This window comes from Uranotaenia lowii, chromosome 3, assembly GCF_029784155.1.
Source record: "Uranotaenia lowii strain MFRU-FL chromosome 3, ASM2978415v1, whole genome shotgun sequence".
Taxonomy (NCBI): Eukaryota; Metazoa; Arthropoda; class Insecta; order Diptera; family Culicidae; genus Uranotaenia; species Uranotaenia lowii.
Genome location: NC_073693.1, coordinates 349,987,682 through 349,994,601, shown reverse-complemented (window position 1 = coordinate 349,994,601; position 6,920 = coordinate 349,987,682). Strand labels below are relative to the sequence as shown.

Sequence of the window (6,920 nt, the reverse complement as noted above, 5' to 3'; positions counted from 1 at the left end):
ATTATAACAATTTTGACAATTTTAACAATTTTGACAATTTTGACAATTTTGACAATTTTGACAATTTTGACAATTTTGACAATTTTGACAATTTTGACAATTTTGACAAAATGTCAAAAATGACAAAAATGACAAAAATTTCAAAAATGTCAAAAATGTCAAAAATGTCAAAAATGTCAAAAATGTCAAAAATGTCAAAAATGTCAAAAATGTCAAAAATGTCAAAAATGTCAAAAATGTCAAAAATGTCAAAAATGTCAAAAATGTCAAAAATGTCAAAAATGTCAAAAATGTCAAAAATGTCAAAAATGTCAAAAATGTCAAAAATGTCAAAAATGTCAAAAATGTCAAAAATGTCAAAAATGTCAAAAAAGGTCAAAAATGTCAAAAATGTCAAAAATGTCAAAAATGTCAAAAATGTCAAAAATGTCAAAAATGTCAAAAATGTCAAAAATGTCAAAAATGTCAAAAATGTCAAAAATGTCAAAAATGTCAAAAATGTCAAAAATGTCAAAAATGTCAAAAATGTCAAAAATGTCAAAAATGTCAAAAATGTCAAAAATGTCAAAAATGTCAAAAATGTCAAAAATGTCAAAAATGTCAAAAATGTCAAAAATGTCAAAAATGACAAAAATGTCAAAAATGTCAAAAATGTCAAAAATGTCAAAAATGTCAAAAATGTCAAAAATGTCAAAAATGTCAAAAATGTCAAAAATGTCAAAAATGTCAAAAATGTCAAAAATGTCAAAAATGTCAAAAATGTCAAAAATGTAAAAAATGTAAAAAATGTCAAAAATGTCAAAAATGTAAAAAATGTAAAAAATGTCAAAAATGTCAAAAATGTCAAAAATGTCAAAAATGTCAAAAATGTCAAAAATGTCAAAAATGTCAAAAATGTCAAAAATGTCAAAAATGTCAAAAATGTCAAAAATGTCAAAAATGTCAAAAATGTCAAAAATGTAAAAAATGTCAAAAATGTCAAAAATGTCAAAAATGTCAAAAATGTCAAAATGTCAAAAATGTCAAAAATGTCAAAAATGTCAAAAATGTCAGAAATGTCAAAAATGTCAAAAATGTCAAAAATGTCAAAAATGTCAAAAATGTCAAAAATTTCAAAAATTTCCAAAATGTCAAAAATGTCAAAAATGTCAAAAATGTCAAAAATGTCAAAAATGTCAAAAATGTCAAAAATGTCAAAAATGTCAAAAATGTCAAAAATGTCAAAAATGTCAAAAATGTCAAAAATGTCAAAAATGTCAAAAATGTCAAAAATGTCAAAAATGTCAAAAATGTCAAAAATGTCAAAAATGTCAAAAATGTCAAAAATGTCAAAAATGTCAAAAATGTCAAAAATGTCAAAAATGTCAAAAATGTCAAAAATGTCAAAAATGTCAAAAATGTCAAAAATGTCAAAAATGTCAAAAATGTCAAAAATGTCAAAAATGTCAAAAATGTCAAAAATGTCAAAAATGTCAAAAATATCAAAAATATCAAAAATGTCAAAAATGTCAAAAATGTCAAAAATGTCACAAATGTCAAAAATGTCAAAAATGTCAAAAATGTCTAAAATGTCTAAAAATGTCAAAAATGTCAAAAATGTCAAAAATGTCAAAAATGTCAAAAATGTCAAAAATGTCAAAAATGTCAAAAATGTCAAAAATGTCAAAAATGTCAAAAATGTCAAAAATGTCAAAAATGTCAAAAATGTCAAAAATGTCAAAAATGTCAAAAATGTCAAAAATGTCAAACATGTCAAAAATGTCAAAAATGTCAAAATTGTCAAAAATGTCAAAAATGTCAAAAATGTCAAAAATGTCAAAAATGTCAAAAATGTCAAAAATGTCAAAAATGTCAAAAATGTCAAAAATGTCAAAAATGTCAAAAATGTCAAAAATGTCAAAAATGTCAAAAATGTCAAAAATGTCAAAAATGTCAAAAATGTCAAAAATGTCAAAAATGTCAAAAATGTCAAAAATGTCAAAAATGTCAAAAATGTCAAAAATGTCAAAAATGTCAAAAATGTCAAAAATGTCAAAAATGTCAAAAATGTCAAAAATGTCAAAAATGTCAAAAATGTCAAAAATGTCAAAAATGTCAAAAATGTCAAAAATGTCAAAAATGTCAAAAATGTCAAAAAATGTCAAAAATGTCAAAAATGTCAAAAATGTCAAAAATGTCAAAAATGTCAAAAATGTCAAAAATGTCAAAAATGTCAAAAATGTCATAAATTTCCAAAATGTCAAAAATGTCAAAAATGTCAAAAATGTCAAAAATGTCAAAAATGTCAAAAATGTCAAAAATGTCAAAAATGTCAAAAATGTCAAAAATGTAAAAAATGTCAAAAATGTCAAAAATGTCAAAATTGTCAAAATTGTCAAAATTGTCAAAAATGTCAAAAATGTCAAAATTGTCAAAAATGTCAAAAATGTCTAAAATGTCAAAAATGTCAGGAAATTTCGTACCTTACGAAATAGTTGAAAACCACTGGAGTCAGTTGAATTGCATAGGGACCGTCAAGTGGAAAAAGTGAAAAACTTATGCACATCCAACGTAACGTGGGTTTTGTGTTCGTTGGGGAAAAACAACAACAGCCCAAATTCACGAGAGAACATTCAACTGCCCCCCAGAAACCGTGCCGTCGTTGGTTGTCTTCTGATGGGTTTATTCGAAGAACTAACAAATGCATCGGAGAAGGTTGGTTGCAAAATTGGTCGAGATTGGTTATTATTTAGGTGGGATATAAATTTTCACAGGAAGAAAAGAGCATTTGGTAAAAGGGAAAAATGTAACCCGGTCCGAACGAGACGTGAAAGCGTGTTGGCGGAAATGAATGACTGCACCAAAGCGATAGAGTTGTTGGGAAAGTTTTTCGTCAACCGGGGGAAATGCATGCTGCGTGACTGTTTTTATTTCGAAAAAAAAAATTTAAATATTTTTTTGGAAAAATTCTCGGATCAAAACTTCAGCATGGGTTTAAAAACTTCTTCAACATGGCCAAAATTTCAAAATTGACAAACTGTCTCATAATTTAATAATAAAAAACAACAGATTCTAATGCCAAAAAAGATTACAAAAAATAAGAACATGTCAAGATGCTTAATTTTCCTTCATTGTTCAGATGGAGAAGACTTGAAGGTTGTTCTTATTTCAAGTTTTTTTTCCTCAAAATTTGTCTCGCTGTTGCAGCGTTTCAGTTTCGAACCGTTTCGAGATAAGACTATGGGAAATCGCCTGTCCCACGAGAGATAAGACAGTCGAAATGGTTATCGCAAAGAAGATCAGACAAGGACGGACTTATGCAGTGACCTAATTTTCGGTTTTTTTCTGTTTGATTTTGAATACAGTCATTTTAGTTTTTTTTCAATTTTGTCATTCTAGTCACATTTGTGAAATATTTGATAATTTTTTAAAATTTCTGTTATTTTGGTCATTTCCTTAAATTTTGTCATTTTCTTTGATTTTTTTTTATTTTGGAATATAATTTTTGCAAATTTTAATATTTTTGACTTTTTTTTTAATTTTTTTTGTCATTTTTAATTTTTATAAAATTTTGATAGTTTGGATCATTTTAACATTTATTATTAATTAGCCATTTTTGACATTTTTCTCAAATTTGTCTTTTTCAGACCTTTTTGTCATTTTGGTAGTATGGTCATCATAGTCATTTTTGTCATATTTTTTAAAAATTTTCGTCTTTTGTTAATTTATGTTATTTTTATAAAATTTTTGTTTTTTTTTAATTCCTCATATGGCGACCGTCATAATTCAGAATCAGCATTAAGAATTAGTATTCAACGCATGAAAAAACCATCACAGGATTTTTAATTTCGAAAAAAAAATAATGAGTTGATAATTTCAACTCTGAAATTGGTTGCTGAATCTTACAATGTTGCCATAAAATGATCAAAACTGTAAAAGAAAAAAAAACGCCAACCGACCGATTATGTTGGTCAATTTGCGGACACTTTAGATTGCCATATATCTATCATCCGTCCGATGAAAATATCTTCAACAGTGGCAAGCAGTAATGTCATGAATTTTGTACAGTAACGGTCGTTTGGTAAGTCGACTTTCTCAATCGAAATCGAAAATAAAGAAATTTTGCAAAATTGTTCAAGATGAAATTCAGAGTAAATTATGTTTAGTAAAAAAGAATTAGAAATTTGATTGCTCAATTTCGTCAAACCGGCACTGTAAAGGACTTGTGAGTGAGTGAACCCACTCGAGGAAGACGCGCGTCCCTCGGAAATGAACCGAATCAAGATTGCAATGCCGCCACCGTCGCTGAATCTTCTTGGTTTGGTTTTTTTCGTGGGAGGATCGCCGAACGTGTAACACGGAGATAGCTCAGTGGGTGGGGATTTGGGAAAGGTAAACAAATGGGAACTCAGGGTCGTTTTGATGTTTTATGCAACGCGACACTTTCTTTCCGCGGAACTCGCAGCAGGGTGATCCAATCAGAATCGAGTCTACCAGGGGCGTACACGGGTGATTACCTCTCATGCTTGCACCCAGGTCCAGTATATTTACATGTTACTCAAAACGCGGACACAGAACATGTAATTTCACGAATGGATATCGCTAGAGTGATGGATGGAAACGAGATCGAATTAATAAAGGGTGTAAATCAACCAAATAATCCTAAGTACTGCCTGTTTTCGAGTTTTTACATTATGTTGGGGTGTTTATTTTTACATAAGTGGTTTTAATTGTGACGTAACATACTTTTACATAGGCATACTTGCGGTTAATGTTATTGTTTGACACGGGACTTAACTGGAGCTGCTACAGACCGCACGATCGGTGGACAATCAGACGGACACATAGATGTTGTTGTTCCAAACGGCAAACCCGGATTCACAACAGGCGTCTTCCGGCGTCCCGGAAGCACCCGATGCTTGCTGGTTGTGATTCCGGACTTGTGCAGTCGGAGGAGCCTTGTACCACCGGATGGTTTTCGTCCGTAACCTCAAAACGGCAAGGTTATGTTGCGGGCCTGATTCAACCGGATGGTTTTTACTGATAACCTTGAGCAAGGTTATGTTTCGGGTTTTCTGTCTGGGTTTCTTGGTTGTTTTTAGATGTTGCCGTGTGTTTTCAGCTGGATAATTAGCCGATAAAATAAGAAAAGGCCCTCTCGGACCTGCCAAGGGTTAGATACCAGTGACATTCGAGCTTACATTGTCCACGTGATTTACAAATTTAGTTTGTCGATTGTTTGATTATTTACCTTTTCTTTGTTGTGTTTGTTGTTTAGTTCAGTTCACACTATTTATGTTCTTTTAACAATTCGTTATCTATAACATTAATTACATTTAAGTTTTAACATGTGCTTGTACACGTTTTTATGTTTTTGTTTACCAACCGTACTAATTTTCTAATAACCGCACCGTACTACTTTTTCGTGTTTGTAATACGTGTAATTTTCTGTACTTTTATTTACGCTAGAATACGTTAAGAAATATATTAATCAGTTTACACCACAAATTTTATAGAAATTTACATTTACTCCACACGACGCGCACATGTTTCCTCTAACGAGATCACAGACAGAAAGAACATGTTCTGCAGTGAGGATATTTGCGAGACTCTACTTTCAATGGACCGACACACATACATACATATTCGGAAGCAAATTTACACGGTGCGTCGTTCTCTGGGTGCACACACTTCCCCGTGACGTCCCTGGTTGAGCACGACGCCTATGGATCACTCATAGAAAGAGAGTGCCTGTGCGGAATGACAGTTGGGTTGGGTGAAGTTAGCCGTTATTTTGGGTGACATTTGTTGTTTTTCCGTAAAGGACAGGGATGATTCGATTTTGTGGCGGAGCCACACAAAAATATATGTAACGGAAGGTTACATTACCCCATCGTCCCTTCTTAAAATGAATGAACTTTCATCCATTTTGTTATGAGAGAGATGAATGTAACAGTCCAATTGAAATAATCTATTTTGATCTGATCAAAACAATATTTCTTTACTATAGTGTCATTTTAAACGAAGTACCTATATCTCAATCGTCAATTGATTGGAACAGTATCGTTTGTTTCAGTGTAGTAATTTTACTGACGGTCACTCACGACAACGTCAAGCTACTGAGTGTTTTGTTGACGGTCACTCACGACAAACGTCAAGAACAAAAAGGAGAATGAATTTTTTTATGTAAACATTGGAGCTGGTTGTAGATTAATCGTCTTCAAAACATTCTGTTCAAATTTCACGGTAAGTATCCTCAGAAAGCTTATTATTGGCAAATTTTAGTTTATATTTTAAGTTTTTCTATCTCTTTTCTATTTCAGGCTAAAATTGCGGAGAGGAGAAGTCCGGAAGAACCAGAAATTCGGCGAAGGATAATCTGGTACAGCTTAGTTTGCTTCAACATATCCATACTCGGATAACAAAAGTTGAGCAATAATTTTAGTAAAAGTTTTGTTGTGTCGTTTCCATATTTTCGCATCGCAAGGACCGGTTCCAGGGACGGAAGGAAATCGGCATCAATCAAAGTTTCAGGTAGGTTTATGTATCGTTTTCATCAGTAAGCAGGTACTTTATTTAATTTTCTTTTCTTTTTCAGTTGCTGAGCTTAAACGATCACGGCGAAGATCACTATGGATTCCCGGACAAGTCAGCGAACTTTTTGGGACAAGTGCTGTCTCAAGCAACATCCGTGCTGGGGAGAAGCAGAATTGTGAATTGTGTCAGTAAATTTAATAGAGAAACTCTCACACTAAAGTGCCGGTTTCACTTTGTAAGTCAAAGTATTTTAATTTTATCGTTCTGTTCAGTTTTTCTAAATTTTCTATTAGCCAATAAATTTTTGGAGGACATACTTTTAAGTTAGTGTTTTTTAAATCCGAAATTCATTTAACACGTCTAAGTTGAAAGTGTTTATTTTTTTTCAATGTGCGGAACACTAT

General features: G+C 31.4%; 1 long non-coding RNA gene across 1 annotated transcript; it reads right to left on the bottom strand.

The window, feature by feature from the left end:
• Positions 1 to 4,745: 4,745 nt before the first annotated feature.
• LOC129757608 (uncharacterized) lies at positions 4,746 to 6,920 on the bottom strand. Its single transcript, XR_008739740.1, has 4 exons — positions 5,504 to 6,920; positions 5,366 to 5,444; positions 5,231 to 5,297; positions 4,746 to 5,143 (listed from the first exon to the last, which is right to left on the bottom strand). It is a non-coding gene; the product is annotated as an uncharacterized LOC129757608 (long non-coding RNA).